The sequence below is a fragment of the Corvus hawaiiensis genome, chromosome 20 (genome assembly GCF_020740725.1).
Source record: "Corvus hawaiiensis isolate bCorHaw1 chromosome 20, bCorHaw1.pri.cur, whole genome shotgun sequence".
NCBI lineage: Eukaryota > Metazoa > Chordata > Aves > Passeriformes > Corvidae > Corvus > Corvus hawaiiensis.
Genome location: NC_063232.1, coordinates 6,787,058 through 6,805,071, shown reverse-complemented (window position 1 = coordinate 6,805,071; position 18,014 = coordinate 6,787,058).

The following is an 18,014-nucleotide window of genomic DNA, read 5'->3' as shown; positions in this document are numbered from 1 at the left end:
ATACACCCTCAATTCCTCGTGCACATCCCAGAGCATCTTCACAGTGCATCAGCGTTGGCCTCAACAGGTTTTGATGCCTCTGAAATTATGGATTTATCCTGCCAAAAAAGAGCCACTGGGTGGAGCTGCGAGGCTGGGAACAGGTCCCTGCTCGTGGAGCCTCATTGGGATTCAGCTGCGTTCTGCAAGGACTGAAATCCCTGCCCAGGCAGCGAGGCTGAAGGGTCTGTCCTCAGCCTGTGGCACTGGGAATTCTGGCCTTCCCTCCTCTGGCTGGAAGCTGTCACCATTTTGTCTGCATGGAGCCCTGTAATCAAAGAGACTGAGGAAATTATTTTTTCCACTCAGAGCTCATTAGAAAAGAATAAAAGTTTGCTTTTTATTTTTAAAAATAGAATGAAATTTGGCGCTCTGACCTCTGAGAACCCTTGCACAAGTACAACAGGCTGATGCCTTCAGTCCCAGTCCCTCAGTAATTCCTTTGTGGGATTTGGAGCTGCTGTAGATATCAGATGGGAGAGTTGTCAAGCCCCAGCACCATGCCAGAGATTAATGCCTTACAAGCTTGCCTGCTTTCATAAACCTTGCTGGGAACCTCATCATGCTTTTGTTCATGTCCTGCTCATCATCACCTATGATTCTGATGCTTATCAGGGTGCAGATGACATGCAGGATAAGCAGCAGGGATTTTCAAAGGTGGTTAAGTGCAGGATTTTTCAAAAGTATCTGAATTAGCTGGCTGCTCAGCTTTTTTAATATCTACTCACCTCCCAAGCTTTGACAAAAGCAACCAGAGGATTCCCTTTCCGTGGTCATGGTAGAAATAGGGGGAAAAGTTAGACAGCAAAGCCTCTGTGCTATTTTCCAAAAAGATGAGTAAGCTTCCTTTGGCTGCCCTGCCTTTTGGCTCCTCCAAGCTAATGCTGCTGCAGACTTCCTGTTAGATCCTTGATTTTATCAGATTATAACTTGTTTTCCCCTGGCAATGCTTTAATTCTTTCTACTGCATTGGGTTGTCATTGGCTTTTCTTTTCAGGGTCTCAGCCCTATTATGTAACAGCAGCAGCAAAAAAAGAGAAAAGAAAAAATATTTCAGATCTGTTTCTACTTCTGGAGAGGAGCCTTTGTGCACAATTACTCATCCAAGAGATTCAGCAGGTATAACTGCTTCCCCCAGGGGCTCCATTATATAATTGGATTTCAGCCATACAAATTAAATCCTATCTTACCCCTTAGTTAAGCCAGGCAGTAAGTATTTAATGCTAATATCCCTGACAACTATTGCAGGGAGAAGCAGAGCTGAAGCACAGAGGAGACAGATGCAGGCAATCTCTGCTGCAGGAGCAGGGAGGATGAGCAAGGAGTGACACCTGCTTGTATTTTCAACATGGTTAAACTTCCCCAGGACGGGCTGTGGCTCAGCTGGAGTCATTGTGTGAGCTGGAACAGGGTTCTCCCTCGGTTTTCCATGCTCCAGGAGTGTTCCCGTGTGCACACTGAGCGCTCACCCCCAACATGCACACTTCAAAGAGCCGCATGCCTAACCCTGTTTGAGCTTCTCTGGAAATCTCTGTTCTTGTGCAATGTCTGAAGGAAGCAAATTTAGCAATATTAAAACTCAAGCCAAACACAAAACCAAGCAAAGAATCCCCAAATTAAAAAGAAAATCTCGACTGAGTTACTCATTCATCTGCATTTTCTGCCGCGTTCGGTCTTCTCCTGGCGTGTTCCTGTGAGACAAAGCCCTCTGGGCAGAGCCCATCTCTTTTGGTGTCTGGTACATCAGTCACAGAGTCAGTGCATGGTAATAAAGCAAAATAGATTCATGGTAGGAGTTAAACCAGTCAGTCTGGTCCTGTAATTGGAACATAATCTCATATTGACAGTGTTTAACTCAGGATGCGCAGGGAGCAGATGGCTTCATGCCAGGCCCCATCGGCCTGCAAGGATTGGAAGGATATTTTCCAAGTCCAGCTCCTGAACCTCATCTGAGATGTCAGAAGCTTTGCTTCCCCAAAAGGGCCTTGAGCCCCTCACTAATCCTGGGTAGAGCCCCACAGGCTCCTCTGCCCCAGAGCCCACAGACAGCCTGCCTGGCAGGCCCTGCTTTGGGAACCCTGGGACAGAGTGGACACAGCATCCAAAGGGCAAAAGGTCCAACATCTGCTGGGCCAAACAGTCCCAAACCTCTCCACACCCCTGGGAGCCTCTCCTTGCCAGGCAGGGACCTGCCTGTGACACGAGGCACAAGCCCATGGGTGCTCTCAGTGCCAGGGACACCCATCAGTGTCACCTTCCTGCTGCTTTTTCACCTCTGAAAGCTTCAGTGGCACAATTAAGCCCACAGAACACACAGGCAACAGTGACTAATTCCTTTCTACGAGCCCAAAATGCTGAGCTAAAGCAGGTGAGAGGAGAGGAAGCACATTTATTCCAAGACTCATCCTATGGTAGAGTGAAACAGTCCAAGGGCAGACACAGACTCAGCTTTCCAAGGGAGTGGGAGAAGAATACCAAGCTTCTTGTAGCTGCTACAGGAAGTTTAAATTGATTTTTCTCCATTTCAGCAATTAATTCCCATTAATCAACTTACTGTACAATGCTGCACAATAATTCACAAGTTTTATGTATTATATGAATAAAATTGCACATATATTTTTATGTGATTTTCATTTAATTGAATTCCAAGGAGATTTATCTGCTGGGTTATTAATAAATCTTAATACGGCCTATAACACTCAATTGATATTTAATTAACCTGCAATAACTGCCTTGTAAAATGTAAATTAAATGCTTTATTTTTTCCAGGCATATAACGTTAAATCAAATCCTTCATTCTCCCAGCAAAGCAAAAAGAAGTGGGGAAAAAACAACATTTCAGGCAACCAAACCTTACACCTGAAAATATTTGATATTTAAAGAGGTTCAAACTGGAAATGAGATCCATGCTTTGTAATAGCTTCTTCTTGCAAGGAAGTACTTTTCCACTCTCCCCACTTTTAAAGATCACAGAATTTGGGTGGATTTACATGAAACAACAAAATCTCAGGAGCCTTGAAGAGAAGCGAGAGGCGCCCATTACTAATAATAAGGCTGCAAATTCCCATAGGTATTGTGGTATTTGGCATTTTTTCTGAAAGTCTTGGCTCCTAGAGTCACATTATCAAATGAGAATGTCAATTTTCATTTAAAACTAAAAAAAAAGAAAAGGAAAAGGAAAGATGTTAAAGCTCTTTGATAGGGGAAGTTGGCAAACCTGAATGTCAAAGGCATGAGAACTAAGAGACAAAAATACATAAAATTTGATCCTTATCTTTAAAAGTATCAGAACTTTTTGAGACTGAGATGTTTGAGAACAGGGAGGTGGCAACAAATGATCAAAACAGCCTTTACAAGAAAAGATGAGAACAATCCAAATTATATTTTAAGATCAAACTCTTCTCCTCCCCCTCCCCTAGCAATTTACATAGATCTACATTAAATACTGCAAACTGCAAAAACAACTGGTTCTGATTTCCAAACCAGGAGAGCTGGCTGCCTTTGCAAGGTGATTTGAAAACTTCAGGAGAGCATGACTGTCCAAAACTGATAAGTCTATAAAATTTTACTGCCACAGCATCTAAACTTAGTATATCTTTCTTTTTTTGATGCATGGAGAGGCCAGTCTGTCTCTCAATATTTTATTAAACAGGGTATTTCCACCAAAGGACAGTGACCCTCACTGTCTGTAATCTGTCTGCATTAGATCACTTTAAAGGTATTAAATGGAAATCAAAAGTTAAATGTACCACGGATTTTAAGGGTGTCACAGCATGGAAGAATGAAAATGAAGAGAATGGATTCTGACTTGCAATGAATGAACAGAAATAAATCCAGAGCTGCTGGAATGGGAAGGCTGTCCCCACTCACTGTTCATCCTCTCCAGTCACTCATCCTCCTTCTCCTCCACCACCCCAGCCCAGGGCAGGAATTCCATGGGGAGCTCCCGAGGCTGAGGCTCCCAGTTCCCGTGGCAGCAGGAGAGGATGTGATCGGGCATCCCACAGACCCCAGGGCTGCCAGGACCTGCACTGCTCACAGGCCACCACTACACAGCCTCAGCTTTGCCACTCTCACCGCAGGAGCACCCGGAGCAGGGAGTCAGCGCATGCAAGTGGCCTCATGTCACGGGAATTGACTGGAATTTTGCAGGCTTGGGTGTAATCCCCAGCTCCAGCCTAGACTCACTGGATTTTTGTGCTGGTTTTTACATTTACAGGTGGTTTCTTCCTCTCACCCTCTCTCTGCCTTTTATGATTTTGGCAATTGATCAGGAATAGCCTTTTATTCTTCTTTTACCCTTCATCTTTCTAAAGGAGAAGAATGTATCCCACAGATGTGGTGTGTGGGATCTGCTGTCAGCTTGTGGACCATAGCCCCTTCCCAGGACACTTGTGTTTTACTCCACTGGATAGACATGGGCATGGAAGGGGGTTTTTTCCCCCTTGAAGTGGGTTTCTAACCAAGCTGAATCCAGCACTTGTTAAGGCCTGACCATGACTGACAGTTCACATTTTGCTGGGTAGCACTTTTGATCAGGCAGAGTCACCTGGGAGCTGCACTGGGAGCAGCCACAGGAGTCCCATCCACTCACAGGCTGCTCCTAACGAGGCTGCTGGGAATTAAATCACAACGTGAGGAGCAAATGGAATGGGTCACAACAGGTTTAGGACTTGACACCTGCGAGCCTCCTCACAGAGATTTTACCACAGGGTTTTCCTGAGCACAGTGCAGGACTGCTGGGCCCCCTGTGAACACCCTGGTTTTTGGGGATGTAGGAGCAGACTCTCCATCACCTCAATTATTTCTCTGCTCTGCCATCTAGATAACAACCCACATGGTTGCCCCAGAGTCACACCCATGCCTAGCCCTAGTCCTAAACCCCTTTCTGACCACACTACCCTCATCTTAAATCCCAGCTCCAACCTCTTTCCCTTTGAGAAGCACAGCAGGCTAAGTACTCCTGACATTTCCACGATGCTCACTGTCACGTTTTGTACAGGACTCTCACAGCAACAGCCTCGCTGGGGACAGAGGGAATGCCCCTGAAAGCAAACCTGACACACAGCTGGTGACCAAGAAGCAAAGCATCCACAGTCCTGCTGCTGCTGATCCCACTGGGAGCAACCCCAGTCACTTACACAGAGATAGGGACTGACTGCGGGGGATCCCTAACGGGAGACAGCACTTGTGAGTTCTGCCTTTCTCAAAACTCGCATCTGGAAATGAGCAACTGAGCAAGAACCAGCCCCACAAGACACATCTAAACCAGCCCATCTTAGCATTGGGCACATGCCCTTAACTCACACAGCCAAATGATTCCTGGTTCCACACAAACCTCTCACACTCTGGATGGTGCTGCTGCATCCTGTCCCTAAATCCATCCCCACAACCTTCCCCTGACAGGAACAGGGGTTTGACACCAAAGAGAAGAATGAGGTGCCTGATTTCTGTTCCATTTCAAAGGGATTTAGAAGCTCTGCTTCCTCTCAGAAACCTGCCCAGCCTCCCTCAGAGGCTGTGCACAGGCTTGACATGACACCAGATAATGTTTGTGGGCTCCGGCATAACTGGGGATTACTGCTCTGAAAAGGAGGACTTGCTGAAGTGGCTGTGGTTTAAGGAAGGATTTGAAAGGGGAGAGAAGTACAGAGGGAAGCTGTTCTAGACACTAAGTCACATAAGAGAAGGCTTAAAACTGAGAGCAGGAGGAAGTGAAGGGATCTGAAAAGGAAGGGATTTGGGATAAATGAGTGGAGGAGGAGGAGAAACGTCAGCTAGCAGTGAGATTACATGGGGCAACGTGTGAGCTCCTTCAGCCCTTCTTCTTGGGGTGACTGGAGTGATGGGAAAGGAGAGATGCACCAGTGAGCTCTGGGCTGACTGCAGGAGGAAAATGGGCAACCCCACACTCCTGGTGGGAATTGAGGGAATTTGGTGAAATGATAGCACAGCTTGCTCAGATCACAGAGTAACTTAACTGATGGTGGGAACTTCTTGCAGGCAGCTCCAGCTGAAACAGGGACCGAAGTACAGCCAGTGGGTTTCCAAGCACCCCGGTACAGGTCAGGAGAGGTGTGGGGAGGAGCAGGAAGCTGAGAGGTGCTGGTGCAGGGTAATGGTGTAATGTTCACTCACCGGGCGGAACTGAACAGAGCTGGCTCTGTTCACGGATTTTCCTGCACTAGTTTGCACTGGTTATCACAGATAAGCCCCGTTAATGCAACTCTCTTATGATGTTGGGAAACCTCAATAATGGAAATTAACTGCTCTGCATGGACAGATGAATGGAAGTTACACAACCACTGCCCTATTTCCAAGAAGCACAGCAATGTTGAGTGGGTGAAGCCAAATTTAATAGCTGTTATCAAAACCAAGGAAAGGACTTCCATTCAAGAAGTAACCAGGAGAAAAGCAAGGGCTTGGGAGTGTTGCACAACCAGAGCAGCTCTGGACTCACACCAACAGCAGTAACTCCAGTGCTGGAACAATGCACCAGCTTTAGCGCTTTGACGCGCGGCCAAGGGCCTTACAAAACACCTCAAACAGTTAATGCAAATCCATATTACCAGGCCTATTAATGGCCTGTCATTGCCTGTCTGCAGATCACTATTTTGTGCCAGTAAGCTCTAGATTTCCTTAATCAGTTATTCTTAGCTGACATTCCTAGCACTGGTGGGATTCCGTAAGGTCCTAAAATCTGAAGGACCAACCTCTTCTCTACCCATTGGATCACCATTCCCCCATCTCTGGCCTCTGTTTCCTTTTCCATTTAATGGGGACAACATCTTGGACCTTCACTATAGCCATGGGACATTCGTGTCCAGCTGTGTTCAGAGCTGAATAACTCAAGCAGACGTTATTTTGAATTTCTCATTGTCTCAATTTAGGTTTTAAACCAATTCTTACAATCTTTCACACACATGACAAAATGATCAAAAGCCATTTGCAGCTGGTTTTAAATGTGCACCAGACTTTACTGAAACCTGGTGTTTCTGCCCCATTTGCAGAGGACTTGGCAGGGAGGACAGGAGAAAAACTGCATTTCCCCTGTCTCTGCTCCCTTGTCTGTTAACGTGAAACCTAAAATACTCCCCTCCATTTTGGATCAATGTCACATAACCTCATTTCCTCAGCTTAAGAAAAAGCCTTAGATTTTATATGTTGCACTAAAATATGTCAGCACTGCTCAGCTAATAAACAGTGCTAAATCAAAACCAGGCCCCAGTTCGTAGATCATGTGAGCAATGTCAAACATGGGGAGTGATACCACAGCAGAGATGTAATGGACAGGCTCCTTAGCCCGGGTTTATGGCTGTGAAAGAGAAAAACCTGGTGTTCAGTCACTTCTCATTCACCAGAGGCTGTCACACAATCTCTCACAGCTTTTTGGGTTATGTTTATTTTTCCTGGGGTTCCCAAGGGCTCTACCTTCTGATCCCCCTGCAAAACCTCCTCTGTGACTACCCAAAGGACTAACCCCTGACTTACAGCCAAAACTTGAGGCTTTTACTGCACGTTAGAGCAGATCCTTACCTGATAAATCAGAATATCCCCCATGCATTTACACCCACAGAGGAAACAATTTTCACAATTCAGAGGAACAAGGGCTCGATTTTCTTCTCCATGTTGACTTTTCCTGTGTGGTGACTGTTAAAGCCAAGAAACTTCTCTCCCTCTCACTTGTCAGCAGGACATCCCAGCAGCTTTCAGGGCTGGGATTCAGCACCTATGGCCACCCTGGCCTGGCAGCACCACTCCCTGCCACAACCAGGCCACACTGCAGTTCCTATGGGCTCCTGGTGAAATTAAGGAATGAATCCCATCAGACCGTCCTTGTTAGTACCACCTCCTAACCAGCATCCCGAATTTGGGGGGGAAACAATGAGGAACATGTCTTAGAGGCTGTCACACGTGGTCATTCATTATTCCCATGTTTCTGAAGACCACCATGAACAGACCCACAGAGACCCCATTTACTGCCCCTCACACCTGAAACATGACCAATTACTGTGCACCTTTGGAGACTAATAGTGAAAACGCTCCTCTCTCACTCACTGCTGGGAAGAAAATGTTTTTGGAAAGCTGTTCCTGTCATTTGATATTGTCCAGTTTTTCCACTGAGAAAAGCCAAATGTGAAACCTACGGGCTGGTTCAGTTTTTCCCTTGGCAATACCCAGCCAAAGGCTGCTCAGTGTATCCATACACCTCCTCCTGCTGCTCCTGAAAACTGCCATGGATGAACACAGGGGTGCCAGCACGCAGCCAGAGCCAGGCACAGTCCAAGGCCACCTGAGTGTCATTCCCAGGGGGTTACCTGAGGGAGAAATCTCACACAACTGTCGATCCAGCTATAAATAAATACTTGCAGTGTTGCAGCTTGGAACATCCCAACTCTGGGAGAGAGGGAGGGCTACAACAGTGCAAGAACTCATCCCTGCCACTCTCAACTGAGAAACAGCCACCTGAAAGTTAGTTTGAGTTCAAACTTTCTGCTGTGGCGAATGGAGAGGGAAACTGGCACCTCTGGAGGGCCATTCATCCCTTCCCAAGATACCTGTCTGAGACAGGGAGGGTGGATTGATGCTGGAGGTGCCAGTGTCTTTCGACAGGGACTATAAAAGGAACCTTGATGATTATCTTGGACTTTCAGGCAGAGTCAGTTAAGGTGAATCTTTGTTGGACTGAAATCAGTGGTGGTTTCGCCTTTGCCTTCAGTGGGGCTGGGTTTTCACCACGGTGATCCGAACAGATTAGAAAAGAAAAACAGAACAGGGAAACACATCTATAAGGGAATGAAATATTTATTTCCCCCGATTCACAGAGAGCAATTAAGACATAAAGAGATTAGGGGAACTCTTCACAGTCACTGAGTGGGCTTATATTGAACAAGAAAGGAGGCTTTGGAGCCTGCAAGCACAACTTGAGCTCTCAGGCACCCTGCCTTCCTCCCAGGAAAAGCATCATGCAAATGTGAGGAGGAAGGAATCGCGGCAGACATGCCATCTGGGAGGATGATGGACAACAAGCTGACTAGGAATAAATAGCAAAATATAATAAATTCCAAACCATGCCAACAGCAACTGTTGTGCTATGAATTAACAGTGCTATTAAATGTTTACGCACACACTTCTGTCAGCACCTGTCAGCATTTATGCAATACATACGTTGGCAAATCTGTATTACGTTATTTCTTGCAACTGATCTGCATTAATACTGCCCGTGCACATGTTCAAGCAAATTGCTACACTTCTTTTTGACCTATCCATGTGCAAAAGGTGCAGCAGTTCACAGGATTTTATGCCTATGCAGCAAATTCGAGGTATATGTGCCAGGCAGCAGAGCAAGGCTGGGGGATAGAGGGCAGCAAAGGAAAGAGAAAGAGGAGCAGGGAGGAACAAGGGACCTCGAAAGGCCCGGGCCAGGGCTGGAGGATGCCTGAGGAGATGGTGGTGGGCTTAGGGCAAAGCTGAGTTCACCCCAAACCAAGCCAGAGAAGGGCAGTCACACTCTAAGCTTCCTTGAGCAGGAAGAAGAGGATAGAGGTGGGGGGAAACCCCGAAATCCAGCCCAAAGCTGCAGCCCCAGTAGAAAACACACCTGGCCAGGGCTCCTGCTAAACTTGTGCTGCAGGGAACAGTTATGCCATAGCCAGTAGGATGGACCACAGTGCTCTTCATTTAACTTTCCCCCTCTGATTCCTTCTCTTTGCTCTCCCCTCCCTTCCCCAGCCCTGGGCGCAGTAGCTGGGGTGGAGGAGAGAAAAATGTGTAATTAAGGGAGTTGCCACTTGCTAAAGCTGGAGAAAAAGAGAGGGTTTGTGGTGACAGGGCTAAATCTGGGACCCACCAGTGGCTGCTAATGATGAGAGCTGTGGTTGCTGTGCCACCCAGGCAGGAGCAAAGGCAGGAAAAGCTGGTGGTTGCAAAGGGGCTTTTGTGCCCCACCTCTGCTCTGTGCGAGCAGCTTTTGGAGGCTCAGGGACACGGGATGCTCACAGGGATTTGGGACAGCCCAGCAGACACAGCAGGGCAGTGGGAACAGAGACAAGGTCACAAGTGATGCTTGATGTGGATATCCCAGCTCCCTGGCCAGGTTTAACCTGAGCACAGGGCTTAGGCCAGGGAACACTGGCTCTGGTTCTGGAACTGGTGCTGCAGAGGAGGACAAACATGCAGTGCCTTCCAGGGCTGCTGCAGCACCTGGGAACTGCTCCTGTTCTCCCTCTCCTGTTTGTGCAGAGACACCATGAACTTTTGTCTTGTTACCCTCGATTAATTGAAGCACCAAAAGCAGCAGCCAAAACAGGTATTTAGAGGAACAAACTTTGTGAGTTGCTCCTCCTGGTCTCATCAGGAGAGATTTTTGTTGAAACTGAAGCCACAGCAGAACCCCAGCCCTGCTGTGAGCTGTGGCAGGATGCAGGACAGGCAGAGTTGGCTGACACCAGCAGTGTGCCACACAACACCCCATCGAGCTCAGCTCGAACTCTTGATTTGCAAAGGCCATTTGTGCTCAGCACAACCCACTGAAATCTAAAATGTGTATGGCCATTTTGCTGTGTGAATTAAACAGGATTCAAAGACAGCAGGGAGTGAAGAGACTTACCCTGGCCATATTTACCCTCAGTCAACCACATTAATTCATCAGCTATATCCCTGTGTCTTTAAACACATGATTTTGACTCAAACTAAAGAAGGGCTTTTATGCTTTACATTGGAATTAACATGACAAGCGATTAGCAGATCATCAAGAATAAGACTTCTCTTAATAGTGCTAATAAAAAGGGAGATATTTTTAATGCAGTTCCTAGGATTAATAATTGCCATTCTGATAGAGTCAGAATTTCCAGCATGAGCCATTCCCTCCATAGCCACAGGTGCAGATGGATGAAGCAGCTCAGAGGAGCTGAAGTTGATCACATTTTCCATGTAAAAGGGCACAGTAATTACAACTGATGAGGGTGCTGGAGCCAAAACACTGGGTCTTGGTGGGGAAAAAAAACCAGATTTGTAATCAACAGGGGCAGCCACAGGAGAAGTTTTAAAACCCTAATTTAAAAGCACTTAGCAGTAGCATGCTATGCTCCTCCAGGTACTGAGTACGAGGACATTAAAGGAGAGAGAGGAAGTGTCCCAGTAAAGTGCTGCTATACAGGGGACCCTTCAGTGGAATTCACTGGATTTTTCAGTGCTCACACACCTGAAACTCATGGGGTTTTTTCTTCTGTTTAAGGAAGGCACAGAATATTTTAGTGCATCTCCAAGATTAAATGGAGAAGTGAAGAGGTTGTTGTTTAAGATTCAGTTTTGAGGACTGAAGTCAGCCCGAAGGGATAACAGCTCTACATCCCCATCCTGGAGTTCAAATATCCTTGCAAAACAGAAACATTAGGTTTAATAATGTAAGTGTGGATTTGTGTCTTTAAATAGCATTTGCTGTGCTGAAAAAGATGCAGAGATCTTGTCTTGAGGATTAGTAAATTGATGGCACCTAAAAGCTGAATTTCCAAACAAGTTCAGCCCCCCAGTCTGCAGAGCAGCTTTGTAGCACAGTGATTTCTCTTTGTCTAAATGAGTGTTAAGATCCTTGGAAGTCTTTACTCCTGGTTGTGGGTTCTGCATACTTTAAAACACGCCCCTGGTCTCTTCTAACACACTGAACCCCGAGGAGAAATACCAGCAGGGTTAGAAACCACCACCAGATATATTTTGAGCTTGATTGCCTGTATTATCTTAACACCCTGTTGCTCCAAACCCTCTGAAAACGACATATCTCATCTTTCTATTGTTATTACACCCAAAGGATATGTCTGCACTGCAGCGCTGAGCTGCCCATGCCAGCTCGCAGAGCTCTCTGGAGCTGGAAGCCGGCTCGCTCCGGCAGCGCCCGGCACATTTCCTCGGCAGGAGAATTTGGGCTGCTCCTGCCCTGCTGAAGGTGGCTGTGAAAAAGCAACGGGAGCTTGGCTTGACTCTTCTGGCAACACACGAATGCAGCAGGGCAACCACTCCTGATTAGCTCGCTCCCACACCATCTGTTTTCCAAGACTACATGGACTTCCTGGCACAGAGATTCCTGTTTGAGGATAGGAGCTTGTGTACAACAGTTTACCATAACCAGCAAAGCCGAGCTGACACTCCCTCCCTCAGAGGCAGCAACAGTTTTGCTTGGGTTTTTTTTGGTTTTGGTAACCCTTTGCCTATTTTGCATCGCTGGTATCACACTGCAGGGGGGCAGCTGCAGAGATTCCTGTGCTCAGGGCAGGTTTGCTGGCACAGAGTGGAGCATCTCGTGGGTATGAGATGTCAAGGCCGAGCTGACGTAGGAAGGAAAAGCTGATCCCCCAAACTGAACAGGTTTCAGGCCTCTCTGCAGCAGCTCTCAGGTGTGTGGCAGGGATGGAGCCTCCCTAGGCTGCAGGATGAGGGGGGTGAGGACCTGCAGATCCCCCAGTGCTGCCCAGGAAGGCTCAGCCCAAGGCAGGAGCCTGCACAGCCCCTCTCCTCACACTCCTCCCTCGGTCTGGCAGTGCTGGAGCAGCCTTAACACAATGCAGAACCCAGGCCAAAACCCAAAGCCACTCTGTCTGTCTAACCCTGTCTGGCAGCAGTGCAGTACATTATTACCTTCTGTAATTCCCCCAAGTTATTTAGGGCTGTCTCCTTATTATCTCGATATCTTGGCTCCCATAATAATTACAGACCCAGTTTTACAAGGGCAATTTTTTTTTTCTTGATTAGTTTCCAGGATTCTGTTGTTGCATCAAAGCTGCTGCTCGTTTTTGTGTATTCCTGACAGATGTCTATTGGGGGAATTACAGCATGGGCACGCAGAGAGGAAGCCATCCACGGTGAGATTAAGGAAACAAAGAGCAGTTCTGTGAATTTAAAGAAAAAAAAGAGGCATTTCTCACGCACGTGATGCACACCCGGCTGGTCTGATGAGCACACGCACGCACTTCGGCTCTTGATCTTCTGTGATTTCTCCCAGCTTTTGCCCACCCAGAGCAAAACACATTACAGAAGTGCTGTAAGAACATCCTCTGGTCTTTGCAAGGGCATGGAACAATTAAACTGAATTTGCCAAGTCTAATTTCTTACTCTTTCTGCTCTAGCCAAACCTCAAACAGACCTTCACAAAGGAGCTGGTCCTTAATTACACTTTTCATAGCAAGGAAACTTTGGTGAGAAGTAATGAAGTGGCCAGTTAAAAGCAACTTGGGAAGCAGCTGAGCTGGGAATAAAGCAGAGGTCTGCAGAGCCCTTCCATCTTCACCACAAGCTCACGTGTTTGCTCTTCTCTAAACTCAGCTTGTCCACAGTCCTCTGTGATCTGCTGCCTTCACCAGGCCTTGGCCAAGAGTAAATAACAACAACAAAACACCCTGGTTATTTCTACTACAGTGGTGCCTAAAAAAATACTAATTATCCCTAGCAGCGCGGTGCCTGCAGGCCTGAGGTGAGACTGGCACCCCATTGTGTGTTAGGTGTTACACAAAACAGGTTATAAAAAGATGGTCCCTGCCCTGGAGAGCTTACAGACTAATTATGCAAGAGAAGGAGTGGGTGGAAACAAGTTCAGAGAGAGAGAGAGAGAGAGAGAGCACGTAAGTGATTCAATATCTCCCACAGTAGAGCTCGCTGAGCTTCCTGGCCTCTGAAATGGTGCCTAACCCACTTGGGTTCCTCAGACAGGAGGGTCCTGGCGCTGCCTGTTGGCTCCCAAGCAACAACTCATGGCTCTGAAGCAGCCTTGGAATGCACCTCTGGTCTCTATCCCACAGAGGTCAGGCCCCAACAGGGTGTCTGAACACTGGGAAGAGCCACGGGCTCTTCAGGAGCCGTCCCTGCCACCACCACCTCCAGCAGCAGCCAACCCCTTTGCCATGGAAGGGTGTTTTTAGCCACTGCCAAAGGCAGAGGATGGGACTTGTTGGACAAAGAGCTCAATGTGGAATGGCAAATCCTGTATGTTAAGGGCTGGTGATGAGTAGATCAAACTGTGTGTCAAATAAATCACCCACTCAGTCCAGAGCCATACATGAAAATACAATTAGAGATTAGCCCATGGAGTGCATAACTGGCAATACGTCAGCTACAAATCATTTTAAAAGCATGTAGCTGATCTAGACTCCTTAATTCCTTGAGTTGTTGATTCCAATTATCAGCAGCCAAGTAGCAAAAGGTTTTTTATCCCAGAAGATTTCTTACTTTTGGATACAATAAAAGTCAATTTATTCGATGATTACTAGGACATGGGCAGTTAATAGGTTGCGTCTGTTCTTTCTCCCCTCAGATACTTCAGAGTGGATCCATTAACACATTTACAGAGCAGACTTAAACAATAATAGTGCTGCTCCTTCTCTGGGGGTACCCGAACCAACCCACTTTTTGTACAGGGCTCTGGGATGTTTTTTACTATTACAGCTCCAGTGGAATTTACATAATTGGTTATGAATAATTTGCAACTTGTCTAAGAGTGTCCATGTAGCTATCTGATTTACTACAACTTCCCACTCCAGAACTAGCAGAAGATCTTAATACAGTTTTTAATTGCAAGACCATAATTTAAGCATATCCGTGCTGCCTAATGCAGACGGGACATGAGACAAACTCCTCTTTGCAGCCTCCCCCTGTAGCTGGCATCCAGATCCAGCAGGGCCCTGTGAGTGCTGCAGGGCAGGCAGCAAACAGCACTGCACTAAGTGCAGACCTCTCTTCCCTCCTTTATGTGTTTGACTCCAAATTATTTGATTTTTGCAGGGAAGAAGGAAGAAAAACCCCTGTGGTTTAGGTGTTAACCTCCTGCTGGGGGTGTCTGTGTTCAGGGGATCCCTCTGTGCACCTTTGCTCACTCCTTTAGTCCGACCACAAGAGCAATAATGCATCCTCCCCTTGGCTGAGGTTGCTGGAATGCAGGTAGGGAACACTCCAGGGATGGATGGATAGATAGTCTAGGACCAGGTTTATAGGGAAAACAGATTACCTTCATCAGGGTTAGAATGCTGGGGGAATTGACAATGCAGTGCGAAAGACTTGGATTTTTGAAAGATATCTGCATTTGAACTGCTCCTAAACACTCTCTTTCAGGAATCTGTCCCTGTCATGCAGGCAGGGATAGATAAAATAACCTGATTTTGCATAGGTACAGATAAGTCTCTTGCCTGTACAGAAATCAGAGCTCAAGGCCAGCAGCTGAGGAAGCCTGAAACCAGTGAAATGAACTGGGAGAGCCTCTGCACGAAGGGTGTGTGCCATGGCCTGATTGCTCCTCCCCACCAGGGCTTCACCCTGGGCCAGGTGTCCTCTGCTCTGTGTCCCTGGGAATGCTCTGGTGCCTCAGTGTTGAGGTTCCCATGGCAGACCTTGACCTGGATCTGGGAATTCTCCTTTCCCCAGCACCTCATCCCACAGGAACCAGCTTTCTGCCAACACCTCCATCCAGTTTAGAAGAAATCAGCCATCACATCCAGAGTCACTGAGCACCACAGGCTGACTGCACTGGCTCTGTTTCCTAAGAAAATGGCACACACACACAAAAAAAAAGATTCCACATTTTCACTCAGTTGGAAGGAAGTCTAAAGCACAAGACTGAGACAAACTTTCTCTCATTTTTTCCCTATATGATTTTTTGCTTCAGCAAATGGAATTTAGGACTGGGTCACTGAATCAAATCGCTTGCTCCCACAGGAAGCCTCTCCATGTAGCCCGTTTAATTATTGATATTTCTGCCCCCCAGTTCAACAAAATCACAGGAACATTCCTAAATTTGTTTAACTTGAGGCAACTGCTAATCTTCAGCTGCCTCCAAGTGGCATTTCCAAAGACAGAGGCCATGCTGGTGTGCCTTACAAAATGCAGGTTTAATAAAAGATGTTCTATCTCTTTCTACATATTTCACTATGCAAAGGGTAAATAATTGCTTAAACTCAGTGTTTAGTCAAGAGAGCACAAGCTTCATTGAGGCAAGTCCCCAGTGAGACTTAAGGATATGCCTAAATGCTTCCTCTGATTTGGGGACTGAACAACTAATTGGCCTTTGCTATGATAGGGTCTTTACTGGATTTTTCTCCTTCAGCTACACTTTCTTTTTAAAAAATTAATCCCATCAAACTACTGAAAGAACCACCTCACTTCCTTCAAGTTTCTTCCCAACATGTATAAAAAAGATGGTTTATTGTCCTGAAACCAAACCCATTCCAGCCTGTCAAAACCTTTCTGTAAGGCAGCAGCAATCTGAATAATACATTTCACATTAAATTACACAACTGTGTCATCGGGCTAACATTAAAGGTAAGTCATTAATAAAAAGAGAAAATAAAGTGGTCCTTAATTATACAAGACATTAAAAGGCTGAGTGTTTTGCTTCTGCGGCACCCTCACTTGGTGAGAATAAACGTTTTAAGAGCAGTGTGAACTTTTCTCTGTGGAAATCGCGGCTCCAAGATAATCCCTGCACCCGCTAATGCAGCTCCTGCTGCTGCCGTGTCCTCGTGCCCCTCCTGGCTCCTCGGAGCCAGGCCTGTGCACGGAGCCAGTTTGCAAACCCCTGGCTCACTCACACACGGGCTTTTGCTTTTGTTTTGTTATTGATGGGGGGCATTTTTGAAAGACTCAGGTGAAAGCACTTAATAGCTAAACCCCATTGATTTTCTGTAAAAATAGCACATCTTGGTGCTTCTGACAAACATCCTAATACACTTTGGAAACTGAAGCCTAACAGGATAAAGCCAAAGGAGCACAGACGGAATCCAGGCATGGAAAGCTCCGTGTTAGGGCCAGGTAACAAGGATGGTGGCAGGGAGAGGGGGCACTTGCAGGCTCACGGCCACTTGAACATCAGCAGAGGATGAGGGACACGCTGTCCCCCCTGCTGCTCAGCTCCCACACCTGGGAATCCCCACAGCCCTTTTTCAGTGAGCAAACCCACATGGGGACAGGGTGCCTTCTGCACATCTCCACACACGATACTTTCTCTACCCTGCAAGTGACAGCAGAAACTCCTCAGAGCCAGAACTCCTCCAGGAAAACCACAGATTTAAAGCTTTTGGGGACTGCCATAATTATTTTGCCTGCAGAATACCTTTTCCCAGCAGAAGAACAATCCTCTCTGCATTCCTTCCCTGCTCCTCCTTTCCCCTCCAGCTTCCAGAAATGCAAAGCTCCTGCGTTGAGACCCTGTCACCCCGCAGGGACTGAGCCAGCCTTGCCCTGGGGCACAGGACTGGGAGAAGCACCACTCTGGGAGGCTCCCTGGGAATTCCTGGTGTTCCCTTCCAAGCCTGAGCTAAGGAGAGAGCTCTCAAGCAGGAGCCCAAACACACCGGCAAGCCCTGCACAGCTCCCATGGGATGCCCACAGTCACCATCTGGCAGCTGAGCAGGGATAACCGGGAGGGTGCCACAGCAAAGGCTTGGGAAAGGAAGGGTTAAGGACACCCAGGAATATCCGTGACTTGTGCTAAGGATAACCCTCCTCTGCCCACAGAGCTCAGCTAAGTGGAGGAACTTTGCATTAACCTGCTTTTGAGGACTCCAGTCAGGTAGGCTGCGGATCCTTCCCCGGGGGCGGGTGGAGCCCGACTTCTCCAACAAAAACAAATTGGAAGGAAAATTTCCAAGGAAACATGAAAGGTTGTGAAAAGTGTTGGTTTGTGTGGAAAATTTTTGTCCTATTTTTCCTGAAAAACCAAATGCCTAAAAACAAAAGTATTTTTGGCCAAACCCCTGAGTTTTTCAGTATTTGAATTTCTGAACCATAAAAGAAGCACTTTTCTTGGGAACGGCAGATCAAAAAAATCCCCCTAAAATTAATTTCCTTTCAGTTTGCATTTAAATTGTCTGCTTTATTATGGCACTAATTCTAGCTTTTTTCTTTTTTTTTTTTTTTCAAGAAACAAACTCTTCAGCGTTGCAGTTATACCGAGATTCAGAAGATCTCTGTGTTGTGGATACAGCCTTTCATCAAGGAGA